Source organism: Protopterus annectens, chromosome 16.part0 (assembly GCF_019279795.1).
Source record: "Protopterus annectens isolate FY-2018-M chromosome 16.part0, PAN1.0, whole genome shotgun sequence".
Taxonomy (NCBI): domain Eukaryota; kingdom Metazoa; phylum Chordata; order Ceratodontiformes; family Protopteridae; genus Protopterus; species Protopterus annectens.
The window spans coordinates 17377722-17394808 of record NC_056750.1 but is presented as its reverse complement, the minus strand read 5'-3'; the positions used below and the strand labels follow the sequence as shown (position 1 = coordinate 17394808).

General features: G+C 38.3%; 1 protein-coding gene across 1 annotated transcript in view; it reads left to right on the top strand.

The window, feature by feature from the left end:
* The window catches only part of LOC122790388 (bile salt-activated lipase-like), a 199330-nt gene that overhangs the window by 31878 nt on the left and 150365 nt on the right, over nt 1–17087 (top strand). The window lies entirely within an intron of this gene.

Genomic DNA, 17087 nt, shown 5'->3' with positions numbered 1-17087 from the left:
TAGCGGACCGGAGTTCCGCTGTGGCGACCCCTAACTGGGAAAAGCCGAAAGACACAACAACAACTTTTCTCAAGAATATCTGAAAATCAGTTGTGTATCTTTCCTTTGCCCAACTGTTCTATTCTGGAGTATATTTTGAATTATTTTTAATATTACTTTTTAGTTTTCAGTTTAAATTTGCTAGCCAGCTTAGGGTATAATGGTCTGGAGTGGCTTCATTAGATAGGATGGGGAATGGTAAGCTAGCAATGAATGAAGAAAATATCTAATATCCACTTTATTTGAGCTGCTTACAAATGATGCATTTGTAATGAATGCAAGCTGACAAGTGATGTACAAATAACACAATAAATATTTGCAAGAATTGTTTACAAGGTATGTAGAAACTGTTGCAATTTGTCAGTACTAGCAGCATGTTGACATTAGCCTGACCTCCCTATGGAGGTCATTTAAGAGTTGTGGTCCACCTTTATTTGAATAGAAATCAGTTGCTTTTTAATGACTAAATGGCTGATCTGTGCCTTTAGATGTGTAAAATATTGTTCAAGAACTTATGTGTCAGGAATGCTGCTCCAGGAAAAGTATCTGCCACTAAAAAAGGCCCTGACCCTGCTCGAATCCTAGTCCTGGACACTGAGAACAAAAGTCAGAAATCATCTGTCCTAATGATTAAATATTCTGTCCTAATGATTCACTTTGGCTATGATTCATTGAGTTACGATTCATGGAAAAGTCATTGAGGTAAATTGGTTAGTAAATAACCTAATGAAAAAAATTAAAAGTGCTTTGCAAGGAGGGAATCCCCTCCCCTGAATTTGTATATACGAGCTTCATAATTTTACCTACACAAATACATTCACACCAAATAAAGAAATCACTGCCAGTGCACATTCACACCAAATAAGGGACTCATTGACTCTGCACGTTTACACAAAACAAGGGAATCACTGCAAATGCACATTCACACAAAACAAGGGAATCACTGCCAGTGCACATTCACACAAAACAAGGCAATCACTGCCAGTGCACATTCACACCAAACAAGGGAATCACTGCCAGTGCACATTCACACCAAACATGGGAATCACTGCCAGTGCATATTCACACCAAACAAGGGAAACACTGCCAGTGCATATTCACATTAAACAAGGGAAGCACTGCCTGTGAACATTCACACCAAACAAGGGACTCACTGTCTCTGCACATTCATACAGATCAAGTAAATCACTGCCAGTGCACATTCACACAAAACAAGGGAATCACTGCCAGTGCACAGTCACACAAAACAAGGCAATCACTGCCAGTGCACATTCACATCAAACAAGAGAATAACTGCCTGTGCACATTTAAACCAAACAAAAGAATCACTGCCAGTGCACATTTACACCAGACAAGTGAATTACTACCAGCGCACATTCACACCAAACTAGGGAGTCACTGCCAGTGCACATTCAGACAAAACAAGGGAATTACCGCCAGTGGACATTCACACCAAACAAGAGAATCACTGCCTGTGCACATTTGCACCAAACAAGGAAATCACTGCCAGTGCACATTCACACCAAACAATAGAATCACTTCCTCTGCACATTCACACAAAACAAGGGATCACTACCTGTGCACATTCACACCAATCAGGAGAATCACTGCCTCGGCACATTCACACAAAACAAGGGAATCACTGTCAGTGCACATTTACACAAAACAAGGCAATTACTGCCAGTGCGCATTCAAACCAAACAAGGGAATCATTGTCAGTGCACATTCACACAAAACAAGGGATTCACTGCCTCTGCACATTCACACCCAACAAGGGACTCACTGCCAGTGCACATTCACACCAAACAATGGACTCACTGCCAGTGCACATTTACACAAACAAGGCAGTCATTGCCAGTGCACAGTTATGATTCCCCATGAAAAGCAGTGATTGCAGAATTAAACACTGGGGAGAAGAACTAAATGGTTCCTCATGTAGCTGAATTTTGAAGAGTTGTAGGGAAGCCAATAATTGTCGTTGAGTCCCTTATGATAGTTTTCATTCCTAAAGGGAAGAGGCAAATGTTGGATATAGGAGCTTGTACACCAGAGGTACTCTATCTCATGTATATTCTAGGATAAAATTGTAGCAGCATGAAGGCTATATCAGTTTGTATTGCCATGTGTAAATGATAATGACTGATACAGTATAACTAGTATCAACAACTATTAAATGGAAGTTGTATGTGGAAAACAGATTTCAGAATCAGAAAGCTAGCCTTTTTACTTGGGACAAAGTTCATGAAGCCTGAAGTTTACCAGATGAAATTTTATATATATATATATATATATATATATATATATATATATATATATATATATATATATATATATATATAAAGGTTTGAAGAATCACTCCCTTTTATGGGTGGTAGTGTAGGGTTCTTGTCAAGAAAATATATATATTTTTAATTTATTAGTGCATCCAGTTTAATAATCAGAGGAGTGGAGTGCTGGCACACCTTACAACCTGCGGCCATTGAAAATAGGAACAAAGACATTGAAAAGTAGGTCCATCAAGCCAAAAATCCGGACATCTAATTAGCATAAAATTTGAATACTGAATAGCACATAACTATTTCTGCTTCCAGTAGGAATGTGAGATACTAGTCAAAAACATGTGTTTAAAAACAGAGTGACAAAAATGGGGGAAACTATATTCATATTATCAGAGAATGAATGTAAAATCTGTAGACTTTACAATAAAATGTCTTGCAAAATTCTAAAGTACAAGGTCATTTATTTTTGCTTCTTAAAAAAGGAGGTGTAAGATGTTCGTCCTGTTTCTTTAAATTATTGGTGCCACTAGTATGTTGTTTATGTAATATTGTTTTCTGAGTTCTAGACAGCTTCAAAAATCATTTGTAATGAGGGGTATTCAGAAAATTGTGTAAAGGGGTAAAGCAAGCCTAATTAGGGATATAACTCCAAAAATGGGTTGAGAGGGTGGCCTAATGGTTAAGGTGTTTGCCTTACAAACACAAGGTGTAGAGTTTGAGTCTCACAAGGGATAATTGGCTAGGCTTAAAATGGCTCACAAGGGCAGTTAGCTTAGTACTAATCTATGAACCTATGAATAGGAACATCATGTACAGTGGTAAATCAAGCCTGGAAAAAAAGAAATAGTTACAGTTTACAAGTATTTGCAATATGTTGATGAGATAACATCAAGTTGCCAAGAAGAATACACAGTCAGGGTAATATATATATGCAGCCAATATCGTTTGACACAAACAAAACATTAACACGGGATTTCAACAGTAAAGGGGAATGGGAGGGCCTGATACTACAACAGTGAATGCACTTGAGAATGTGGAAATTAGGGATTTATGACAAGTTCCACCACAACTGTACTAAGTTCTTCGTAATGCACTATTGCAGTATTAACTCCTGGAATAACTGCCAAAGCTTAGTGAAAAGAAAATGTCTGGCCTGCTGCAACAGCAGGGGACATAATGCCCAGCAAAATGGCTGCTTGAAAACTTGTTCTGGCTCTGGAAATGCTGGCTAAGGTATATTGTGATTGGCAAAGATACGGAATATGACCAGGTGACCGCTTCCAAGCTGGTATAAGTAGTTACTCCTGTAAGGAAGACTGAGGTTATAGCTATGATGATAGTAGAATGAACTCTCATTTTGGCAGGTATTGTTTTCCCATAGTGCCTGTAATAAACAAGAATGCAGTGTGGTGTCCATTGGATATGATTTGCTTATTGCTAGCCTTTGCTTTTCTCCCTTTTGCAAAGGAAATAAAAAGGTGATTAGACTTTCTGCGCGGCTTTGTCCTGTTAAGTAGAACCTCAACTCTGTGTACACACAGGGAGTGTAATATTCTTTCCCATTGTTTTGAGGAGAGGGGGAAAAATACTAGTTAGTGAATGGCTTGGCATAATGACAATTATGTAACCCCTTTTGGCATGAAAGAAGCCTTGGTTTGAAAGGTGACCCTGTCCTTGTAGGGTGCAAAGAAGTATTCTCTGCACAGGAGAGCTTGCAATCCTGAAATACTTCTAGTTGAGGTCAGAGCTGCTAAAAAGTCAGTCTCCCAGGATAAAATCATGATAAAATTAGAAACTCCTGATTTAAAAGTGCGGAGAATAAAATTTTCCAGTACAAAATTAAAATTCCATGGTACATCAATTAGTCATTTCGGGTGGGTCCCAGATGCAAACTCCTTTCAGTAATGATTTCATTGGCACCTGGGACAATAGGGAGATTCCTGAGGTGTACAGGCATAGATGGCTGAAACATATTCTTCCAGAGAAGCATATAATAGCCCTGCTTTGTTTACAGCTGATAGGTAAGAGCAGACTAGAGACATTAGTGCTGATACTGAATCCCATTTTGTCCATTTCTCTGTCTCAGCACTAATGAGAGAATCTTTTTCACTTTGTTATAAATGATTTTCTAGAGCTGCTGGGTTTCCTGGTTCCCTTAAGATGTGTAGAGCATTCTCAGAAATCATGTGCCTGGAAAGGATAAGAACTACATCCTCCACATTGCCAGCCCTAGTGTCCACAAGCTTGAATGAATGATTAACTCCCTATTTTTGGGTTAAGAGATCCACATGCCTCATATGAGTCTCCTCCCTTGCTAGGCTCATCAAAAGGGAGAACCGGTGTTGTGCATGCCAAAGTGGGCTGTTAGTAGCCTTTTTGTCTTCTCCTCTCAGATCTTTTATAGTATCATTGGGTTCACAGGAATGGGAGGGAAAGTATGCAAATACAGACCAACCCAGGAAATACAGAAGGCATCCATCGCTGACGCTTCTTTTGAGGGCATTCCAGTGCAGTATTTGTTCAGTTATCTTTGTTTCTAGCAATAAAAAATCATGTTTCTGTCACTCAGCACTCATGGAGTAAATCCAAGGATACTTCCCTCTTTAACATCCATTTATTGAGGACTACCACTGTTTTGCTTACCTCACCTGGCAACCTGTTGCTTTAGGAAGGAATATACTGTACCCTAGTCACACCACCTGCGTCAGTTCCCATACCTACATAGGTACTATACCTGTCAACATGCAGACAATGAAAATAGGAACTACGGCCCTTGAAAAGTAGGAGCATTCATCTAAAAATATGGAATCTAATTAGCATAAAATTTGAATACCGAATGGCACATAACTCTTCTTGCTTCCAGAAGGAGTGTGGGATAGTACTCAGAACATGTTTAAAAACAGAGAATTACAAAAAGTATGGAAAACATAGTCACCTTATCAAAGAAACCGTGTAATAATCTAACTTACTGTTGCCACCAATATGTTGGTCACATAGTGTGGTTTTATGGGTACTAGATAGCTTCAAAAATCACATTTGATGAAGACGACTCAGAAAATTGTGAAAAGGGGTAAGTCAAGCCTGAAAATGGGGATATACTTCTAAAAATAGTGATAACGTGTATAGGTGTAAATCAGGCCTGAAAATAGGAGTGTACCTTGTTCCTCTGAAATAAGGACAGTTGTGAGATTTGATAGCTATTCTGCAGAGATAAGTACCTCCCTGCTTGCTTGTGCACCACATTACCATGGTATTGTCTATTAATATTTCCAGACTTACCTGTTACCAAATATGTTTGAATGCCCTGATGCCTAGAATAACTGGCATCATTTCTTTGTATGTGTGTGTGTGTGTGTGTGTGTGTGTGTGTGTGTGTGTGTGTGTGTTACTATATACTGAATAGACACTGCATTAATGGTCATAACATCAACATTTTATTTATTTATTTAACATTTGTTTACTGGGAAAGCCAGAACGGGCAGAGGCCCTTTTCAGCAGAGGCCCAGGGAAAAATGCTCCAAACACGTCTTTGGAATGCGGGAGGAAACCGGAGCACCCAGAGGAAACCCACGAGAATACAGGGAGAACATGCAGACTCCATACAGAAAGCACCCCAGCCAAGAATTGAACAGGAAAACCTCTTACTGTGAGGCAACAACACTAACCGCTGCACCAACCATTAACCTCGGAGGAGGTGAATCCAAAACCAACTGTTTATACATGAGGCAATATCCCCCTGCACCCCCGACACCACTTACTAATTATATATACTAACTCCAAAGTTACACAGTCCACAGGGAAAGGGCATATTCCCCTACCAAACAACGAAGTAGATGCTGATCATGTGTCTCTTAAATGGACCAAACTTGTATGTATGTATGTATGTATATATATATATATATATATGTGTGTGTGTGTGTGTGTGTGTGTGTATGAGTCCCCTACAGATGATCGAACTTTTAAAAGTTCGACGTTCATATGGCTGAGACCATATGATCGAACTTGTAAAAGTTCAAACACCTGATAAAAAAAGGGGAAAAAAAAAACAAAAATATTACTCTGAATGTTCTTAGCAGGGTGGTAAGCCTCCTTGCACCCCCCCATGTGGGGGGCTGCTACCCCCACACCCCTGCTATTTAAATATATCAACTCTGAGATTGCACCTAAGTGAGAAAAAGGGAAATCTTCCTGTTCCGTGCTGTATAGAGATGTCCGTTCAGAACGTTTGAATTTTTTAAAAGTTCGATTATATGGTCTCGGCCATATGAAAGTTGAACTTTTAAAAGTTTGATCATCTGTAGGCATATATATAGGTTTACTATCAAAATCTCGATCACCCATCATTGAATGTTCATATTGGTGACTCCTTTATGCGAAAGCTGTAATGCCGATTTCTCAAAATAGTGAAAAAAAAAAATGAACATCAACATTTCCGACCACTCCACACCACAAAACAAGTGCTACCATGGGTCAGAAAGGGGTCGAGATTTTGCATTTCGGAATATCGGTTTTTGACATTATCAACAATCACAGTTCGGAGTTCAAGTTAGTGGTGTCAAGGAGGACTGATCGACATTTTGATGGTAAGCATATATATATATATATATATATATATATATATATATATATATATATATATATATATATATATATATATACAGAGAGAGAGAGAGATAGATATCCTTTTTTATGACCCTTCTGTTCAAAGTTCCCTGCACTTTCAGTTTCTCCCTTATTAGCTCCCGTTGCAGAATGCATGGAATATATGAGAATATGGCCCTGGCTCCACAATGAAGATCAGTCCCAGGTTCAGAGAAATCTGCCCAGTCCACCATGCCAGTTCTTTCTTTATTCAGGGCAGCAGGGGGATGCTGATCTGTAGGGAATGAGTATGCTGGCACCACGTGTTACTGAGACACCATGCTGGCACCACGTGTTACTGAGACACCATGCTGGCACCACGTGTTACTGAGACACCATGCTGGCACCACCAGTTACCGAGACACCACTGCACTTTTTGCTACTGCAACTATGCTAGGGGGACCATATGTAGGAGGGCATGTATCCCAGGAGTCTCAGAAGTTTCCTGGCAGTGATATGGTTGAATATGGCAATCTTTCCAAAATATTGAGTCAGGAACAGGATCTTGTCTGTGGGCAGGAAAGCATTTTTCCTATCCTTATCTAGTAGAGCTCCCAGAAAGTCAACTTGCCTTGAAGATTTCATTTGGGACTTTTGATGGTTTAAGGGCAGCCATGCACCTGGCAGGGAGAATGTGAATTTCATCTGTCCTGCAAAATAAGTGATGACTGGAGCCAGGAAATGTATATCCAGACTGCAGTAGACAAGCCAAAGGGCAAGGATGCAGATTGGAACTGGAGGTGCCCTACTTTCAATCTAAGGAGATGACTGTCTTGCTTTGCTACATGGATGTGTAAACAGCAACATGTAGGTCTAATATTATCATAAGGCCTTGTGGAAGAATCAAGGGTAAGAGGTTTAGTAATAACGACATCCCGAACCTCTGAACTGATGGAATCATAGTCGGTCTCAACAGATCTAGAATAGGACTGCAGGACACTTATTTTCTTGGAAATAGACATAACCAGGAATAGAACCCTCTTCCTTTTCCTTTTTCTGGAGTCCATTGTCTGTCTCTCTGTGTCATATGCTGGTCTATGTCCAAAGGCATCAGATGCTTCTGGTTTCTTGGGACGAGTGGAATGCACACGAATTTGGGTTTCTTTTGAAATTGTAGTCTGTAGACCTTTTTTATGATCCAAAGGACCCACTTGTACTGAGTGATGTTTTTCCACTTTTGTATAAAGAAGGCCAGTCTGCCTCATGTTCTGAACTGAGGAACAGAAGTATGAAGACTCAGGTTGGGGAAGTGTTGGAGTGGGATTTTTGGTGGTGGTGGGGGAAGTGCTGTTCTATGTCTTGGCTTCTCTCTCTGGTTGTCATGGCACTGAGGTCTGCTTTACTGACAGCTTTCCCCTTTTTCCCCTTTTGGAGTTATGTTCCTATCTTGTTTGGAAGGTAAAGGTCAGCTCTTCCTAGAGGAGGTTTCTGATACATTTATTTATTTATTTTACATTTGTTTACCGTGATAATCCAACTGGATACATGTCCATTTTTAGCAGAGGCCCAGGGAGAAAAGCTCCAAAAAACACATTCAACAAACTGTTAAATTTTTACAGTTTAAAACACAAAATAAACACAAATAAAAAGATTTGCACACAGATGTAAACAAACAGCAAACAGATATACACAGACAAATTACTACATTTTTACTCAGATGGAAAATTCTAGACAGTTTTTTTAAGAATGATAGGTTACTGAATGCCTAGTAGGCTAACCTGGTAGTAGATCCAAGGAAATCATAGGATATATAAGTTAAGAAACAAAGTGTAGGCAGAAGTCCTCCATGTGCACACAAGTGATGGTTAGAGTTAGTCTGGATTAGGACAAGGACATAGCCATCGTTTTTTAAAGTACTGAATCAAACTTTTCTTGAACTGAGGTAGAGAGAGTTCAAATGTAAGATTAGCAGGAAGAGAATTCCAAGTTTTGCCAACAGAGTTAGCAAATATAGATTCTCCGGCTGTGTTGTTGGATTTGACAGTTTGAACTAGTAGTCTTTCAGATGAGCGAAATGTGCTAAAGTTACTGTAGGGGGTGATGAGGTTTTTAAGTGCGGGTGTATTATCTGGTTGGTAGAGGATCTTGTGTGCAACTATTAGTTGGTTAACCTGAAGTAGGTTAGGCAGTTCAACCCATCCTAGTAGATTTGGGTTAAGTCACTGATGAGTTCTGTAGGCTGCATCGGTAGCAAATCTAGCAATGTGATTGTAGCAGCTAGAAAGTTTATTAAGGTCAGTTTTGCTGAGGTTTGTAAATAGAGGGGAAGCATAGAGGAGGGTGGAGAGTAGATGTGTACGAGCTATTACAGTTCTGGCTAATGGCGTTAGGAAGGGCTTGATCCTATATAGTGAGCCAAGTTTTTTATTAACTGTTTTAATAGTTTTATTGATATGCAGATCAAACTTAAGGTTATTATCTATTATAACTCCTAAGAGTTTGGTTGAGGAATCGGGGAAATAATAATGCCGTTGTTGGATTTTAATATAAAGGTTATAGGGGCAGACCTGTGAGTGGGGGAGAAAAGCAGCAGTTTTGTTAGGATTTAACATGAGACAATGGTTAAGAAGCCAATTTTCAACTGTGTTAAAAGTATTTTGGGATAGAATCTGCAACTCTGTAGGTGAAGTGTCGGAGCATACTAAAGTGGAGTCATCGGCATATTGAATGCATGTTGCATTTGGGATGACCTTATACAAATCATTGATGAAAATGGAAAATAATAGTGGACCTAGTATGGAGCCTTGGGGTACTCCGAGGGTCATGGGTAAAAGGGTGGATAGTTTGCTCTGCCATAGGACAGCCTGTTGTCTACCACTGAGATAGGAATGAAACCAATGGATGGCCTGGTCCTCTAGGGAGATGGATTTCAAAGTGTTTATGAGTATTTGGTAGTTTACCATATCAAAGGCTTTCAAAAGATCAAGAAAGATAGAAGAGGAAAGTTTATTATTGTTTTGGTGTTGGTTAATGACAATTTAGAAGGAGAGGAGGGCTGAGGTTGTACTATGGAATGGTCTAAAGCCATGTTGAGTATTGGCTAGAAGATTATTATGGATAAGATAGTTCAGGAGTTGATTATGGATGCATTTTTCCATAATTTTAGCCAAGGGTGACAGAATAGCTATGGGTCTGTAGTTTGACAGGTCAGTAGAGCTGCCCACTTTGTGGAGTGGGATGACATGGGATATCTTCCAGATGGAGGGGATGGATGCTTCATTTATGGTTCTATTGATCAGGATAGTAGTGGAGTATGCTGTGGCATCTGCAGCTTTTTGTAGATATTCTGCAGGGAGTAGATCAGCCGACAGGGTGGTAGGCTTTAGTTTCTTAAGTAATTTTCGGACAAAAGATGTGCACACTTGTTTGAAGTTAAAGGAGAGTTGGGAGCTGGGTATAGTGGCTGGAGAATATGGGCATCTGGGGGATAATTGGCTAGATAGGTTCTGGATGGTTGTTGTAAAGAAGCTGTTGAAGGTATTGGGAATTTCTTCTGGGGGTTTTTGGTTAAAATCCAAGGGGGCAGGAGTGGAGGATTATCTTGGACTAAGGAGTTTGTTTATACCTACCCAAAAATTTTGTGGCTTGTATTGGTGTTTTTCTTGTAGATGACAGTAATAGTTTTTCTTGTCTAATGTAGTGGATTTTTTTGTTTACTTTCTTAGCTGTCTGTATCTGAGATGGTCTATGTTTTTTTTGTGGTCCGCGAAGTGGCCCAAGCCCTATTTCTAAGTAGCAGTTTTTGTCTGGTTTCTTTTGACAGCCAAGGAGCAAATTTTGTTTTGGTTCTAATAGTCCGTGCTGATGTATGGGTGTCAAGGATGGATAGGAATTTGGTATTAAAGTAATTTACTGCTTTTTCAAGTGGTAATTGTTTCAGAACTGACCAATTGCAAGATTTGAGTTCATTTTGGAAATTCGTGCAGTTGAAATTCTTATTGTTCCTTGTTGTTTTACAAATGGACTGGTACTTGGTGGTGAATGAAAAAGGTCCTTAACAGACTGCATAGTTTTCCTGTTGTACTACAGTTTCCTGAAAATTTGGGGGGGGTGGAGCAGCAAAGAGAAGTTTATTATGCAGAGGGCATCCAAGAGCTCCACTTTTATATGCTGTAGAAGAGGCTGAATCCTCAGCCAGGCACACTTCCTGACCATGGTCCCTGTAGTAGCTGCCTTGTCAGATGGACCTATAGCATCATATCCACATTCTATAAACTGCCTGACAGCCTCTAAAATTATTTATTTATTTAACATTTGTTTGCTGGGAAAGTCCAACTGGGCAAGTTTGCCCATTTTCAGAGGAGGCCTAGGGAGAAAAGCTCCACATAATAACAGCATAGGAGTCAGTTAACTCATTCCCTCCAGTACAGCTCTTTTGAGAGTGTACCTTTAACTCCCAGTGTGTGTGGCTTCAGTCTTTAAAGAATTACTTTTTCACCCTACAGTTCTAACAAATACTCATTGACAGAGGTCAGATATCAATATAAATGTTTGTCATCATCTATGCTTCAAGATAAAATATTCTGATACCTTGTATGTAGCATATTTTTGTAATTATTAAAGCAAATATAAACAAGCAACATCTGACACATAGAGGCACAGTAGGAGGTACCTGCATAAACCCCTAAAGGTGCACTTGGCTGTAATGAGTTGTGAAACAATCAGAGAAATTATAGTAATAAATCACATAGTAACACATATTATCACAGTTCAGGTTCATAACAAAGCTAACAGGATCACTTATAACACATATTTTGACAGTTACACTTAGTAACAAGGAATCATTCAGTGGAGCAGTGTCTCAGAGATATAATAACTGAATATACAATGGAGCAGTGTCTCAGAGATATAATAACTGAATGTACAATGGAGCAGTGTCTCAGAGATATAATAACTGAATGTACAATGGAGCAGTGTCTCAGAGATATAATAACTGAATGTACAATGGAGCAGTGTCTCAGAGATATAATAGCTGAATGTACAATGGAGCAGTGTATCAGAGATATAATAACTGAATGTACAATGGAGCAGTGTCTCAGAGATATAATAACTGAATGTACAATGGAGCAGTGTCTCAGAGATATAATAGCTGAATGTACAATGGAGCAGTGTCTCAGAGATATAATAACTGAATGTACAATGGAGCAGTGTCTCAGAGATATAATAACTGAATGTACAATGGAGCAGTGTCTCAGAGATATAATAACTGAATGTACAATGGAGCAGTGTCTCAGAGATATAATAACTGAATGTACAATGGAGCAGTGTATCAGAGATATAATAACTGAATGTACAATGGAGCAGTGTCTCAGAGATATAATAACTGAATGTACAATGGAGCAGTGTCTCAGAGATATAATAACTGAATGTACAATGGAGCAGTGTCTCAGAGATATAATAACTGAATGTACAATGGAGCAGTGTCTCAGAGATATAATAACTGAATGTACAATGGAGCAGTGTCTCAGAGATATAATAACTGAATGTACAATGGAGCAGTGTCTCAGAGATATAATAACTGAATGTACAATGGAGCAGTGTCTCAGAGATATAATAACTGAATGTACAATGGAGCAGTGTCTCAGAGATATAATAACTGAATGTACAATGGAGCAGTGTCTCAGAGATATAATAACTGAATGTACAATGGAGCAGTGTCTCAGAGATATAATAACTGAATGTACAATGGAGCAGTGTCTCAGAGATATAATAACTGAATGTACAATGGCGCAGTGTCTCAGAGATATAATAACTGAATGTACAATGGAGCAGTGTCTCAGAGATATAATAACTGAATGTACAATGGAGCAGTGTCTCAGAGATATAATAACTGAATGTACAATGGAGCAGTGTCTCAGAGATATAATAACTGAATGTACAATGGAGCAGTGTCTCAGAGATATAATAACTGAATGTACAATGGAGCAGTGTCTCAGAGATATAATAACTGAATGTACAATGGAGCAGTGTCTCAGAGATATAATAACTGAATGTACAATGGAGCAGTGTCTCAGAGATATAATAACTGAATGTACAATGGAGCAGTGTCTCAGAGATATAATAACTGAATGTACAATGGAGCAGTGTCTCAGAGATATAATAACTGAATGTACAATGGAGCAGTGTCTCAGAGATATAATAACTGAATGTACAATGGAGCAGTGTCTCAGAGATATAATAACTGAATGTACAATGGAGCAGTGTCTCAGAGATATAATAACTGAATGTACAATGGAGCAGTGTCTCAGAGATATAATAACTGAATGTACAATGGAGCAGTGTCTCAGAGATATAATAACTGAATGTACAATGGAGCAGTGTCTCAGAGATATAATAACTGAATGTACAATGGAGCAGTGTCTCAGAGATATAATAACTGAATGTACAATGGAGCAGTGTCTCAGAGATATAATAACTGAATGTACAATGGAGCAGTGTCTCAGAGATATAATAACTGAATGTACAATGGAGCAGTGTCTCAGAGATATAATAACTGAATGTACAATGGAGCAGTGTCTCAGAGATATAATAACTGAATGTACAATGGAGCAGTGTCTCAGAGATATAATAACTGAATGTACAATGGAGCAGTGTCTCAGAGATATAATAACTGAATGTACAATGGAGCAGTGTCTCAGAGATATAATAACTGAATGTACAATGGAGCAGTGTCTCAGAGATATAATAACTGAATGTACAATGGAGCAGTGTCTCAGAGATATAATAACTGAATGTACAATGGAGCAGTGTCTCAGAGATATAATAACTGAATGTACAATGGAGCAGTGTCTCAGAGATATAATAACTGAATGTACAATGGAGCAGTGTCTCAGAGATATAATAACTGAATGTACAATGGAGCAGTGTCTCAGAGATATAATAACTGAATGTACAATGGAGCAGTGTCTCAGAGATATAATAACTGAATGTACAATGGAGCAGTGTCTCAGAGATATAATAACTGAATGTACAATGGAGCAGTGTCTCAGAGATATAATAACTGAATGTACAATGGAGCAGTGTCTCAGAGATATAATAACTGAATGTACAATGGAGCAGTGTCTCAGAGATATAATAACTGAATGTACAATGGAGCAGTGTCTCAGAGATATAATAACTGAATGTACAATGGAGCAGTGTCTCAGAGATATAATAACTGAATGTACAATGGAGCAGTGTCTCAGAGATATAATAACTGAATGTACAATGGAGCAGTGTCTCAGAGATATAATAACTGAATGTACAATGGAGCAGTGTCTCAGAGATATAATAACTGAATGTACAATGGAGCAGTGTCTCAGAGATATAATAACTGAATGTACAATGGAGCAGTGTCTCAGAGATATAATAACTGAATGTACAATGGAGCAGTGTCTCAGAGATATAATAACTGAATGTACAATGGAGCAGTGTCTCAGAGATATAATAACTGAATGTACAATGGAGCAGTGTCTCAGAGATATAATAACTGAATGTACAATGGAGCAGTGTCTCAGAGATATAATAACTGAATGTACAATGGAGCAGTGTCTCAGAGATATAATAACTGAATGTACAATGGAGCAGTGTCTCAGAGATATAATAACTGAATGTACAATGGAGCAGTGTCTCAGAGATATAATAACTGAATGTACAATGGAGCAGTGTCTCAGAGATATAATAACTGAATGTACAATGGAGCAGTGTCTCAGAGATATAATAACTGAATGTACAATGGAGCAGTGTCTCAGAGATATAATAACTGAATGTACAATGGAGCAGTGTCTCAGAGATATAATAACTGAATGTACAATGGAGCAGTGTCTCAGAGATATAATAACTGAATGTACAATGGAGCAGTGTCTCAGAGATATAATAACTGAATGTACAATGGAGCAGTGTCTCAGAGATATAATAACTGAATGTACAATGGAGCAGTGTCTCAGAGATATAATAACTGAATGTACAATGGAGCAGTGTCTCAGAGATATAATAACTGAATGTACAATGGAGCAGTGTCTCAGAGATATAATAACTGAATGTACAATGGAGCAGTGTCTCAGAGATATAATAACTGAATGTACAATGGAGCAGTGTCTCAGAGATATAATAACTGAATGTACAATGGAGCAGTGTCTCAGAGATATAATAACTGAATGTACAATGGAGCAGTGTCTCAGAGATATAATAACTGAATGTACAATGGAGCAGTGTCTCAGAGATATAATAACTGAATGTACAATGGAGCAGTGTCTCAGAGATATAATAACTGAATGTACAATGGAGCAGTGTCTCAGAGATATAATAACTGAATGTACAATGGAGCAGTGTCTCAGAGATATAATAACTGAATGTACAATGGAGCAGTGTCTCAGAGATATAATAACTGAATGTACAATGGAGCAGTGTCTCAGAGATATAATAACTGAATGTACAATGGAGCAGTGTCTCAGAGATATAATAACTGAATGTACAATGGAGCAGTGTCTCAGAGATATAATAACTGAATGTACAATGGAGCAGTGTCTCAGAGATATAATAACTGAATGTACAATGGAGCAGTGTCTCAGAGATATAATAACTGAATGTACAATGGAGCAGTGTCTCAGAGATATAATAACTGAATGTACAATGGAGCAGTGTCTCAGAGATATAATAACTGAATGTACAATGGAGCAGTGTCTCAGAGATATAATAACTGAATGTACAATGGAGCAGTGTCTCAGAGATATAATAACTGAATGTACAATGGAGCAGTGTCTCAGAGATATAATAACTGAATGTACAATGGAGCAGTGTCTCAGAGATATAATAACTGAATGTACAATGGAGCAGTGTCTCAGAGATATAATAACTGAATGTACAATGGAGCAGTGTCTCAGAGATATAATAACTGAATGTACAATGGAGCAGTGTCTCAGAGATATAATAACTGAATGTACAATGGAGCAGTGTCTCAGAGATATAATAACTGAATGTACAATGGAGCAGTGTCTCAGAGATATAATAACTGAATGTACAATGGAGCAGTGTCTCAGAGATATAATAACTGAATGTACAATGGAGCAGTGTCTCAGAGATATAATAACTGAATGTACAATGGAGCAGTGTCTCAGAGATATAATAACTGAATGTACAATGGAGCAGTGTCTCAGAGATATAATAACTGAATGTACAATGGAGCAGTGTCTCAGAGATATAATAACTGAATGTACAATGGAGCAGTGTCTCAGAGATATAATAACTGAATGTACAATGGAGCAGTGTCTCAGAGATATAATAACTGAATGTACAATGGAGCAGTGTCTCAGAGATATAATAACTGAATGTACAATGGAGCAGTGTCTCAGAGATATAATAACTGAATGTACAATGGAGCAGTGTCTCAGAGATATAATAACTGAATGTACAATGGAGCAGTGTCTCAGAGATATAATAACTGAATGTACAATGGAGCAGTGTCTCAGAGATATAATAACTGAATGTACAATGGAGCAGTGTCTCAGAGATATAATAACTGAATGTACAATGGAGCAGTGTCTCAGAGATATAATAACTGAATGTACAATGGAGCAGTGTCTCAGAGATATAATAACTGAATGTACAATGGAGCAGTGTCTCAGAGATATAATAACTGAATGTACAATGGAGCAGTGTCTCAGAGATATAATAACTGAATGTACAATGGAGCAGTGTCTCAGAGATATAATAACTGAATGTACAATGGAGCAGTGTCTCAGAGATATAATAACTGAATGTACAATGGAGCAGTGTCTCAGAGATATAATAACTGAATGTACAATGGAGCAGTGTCTCAGAGATATAATAACTGAATGTACAATGGAGCAGTGTCTCAGAGATATAATAACTGAATGTACAATGGAGCAGTGTCTCAGAGATATAATAACTGAATGTACAATGGAGCAGTGTCTCAGAGATATAATAACTGAATGTACAATGGAGCAGTGTCTCAGAGATATAATAACTGAATGTACAATGGAGCAGTGTCTCAGAGATATAATAACTGAATGTACAATGGAGCAGTGTCTCAGAGATATAATAACTGAATGTACAATGGAGCAGTGTCTCAGAGATATAATAACTGAATGTACAATGGAGCAGTGTCTCAGAGATATAATAACTGAATGT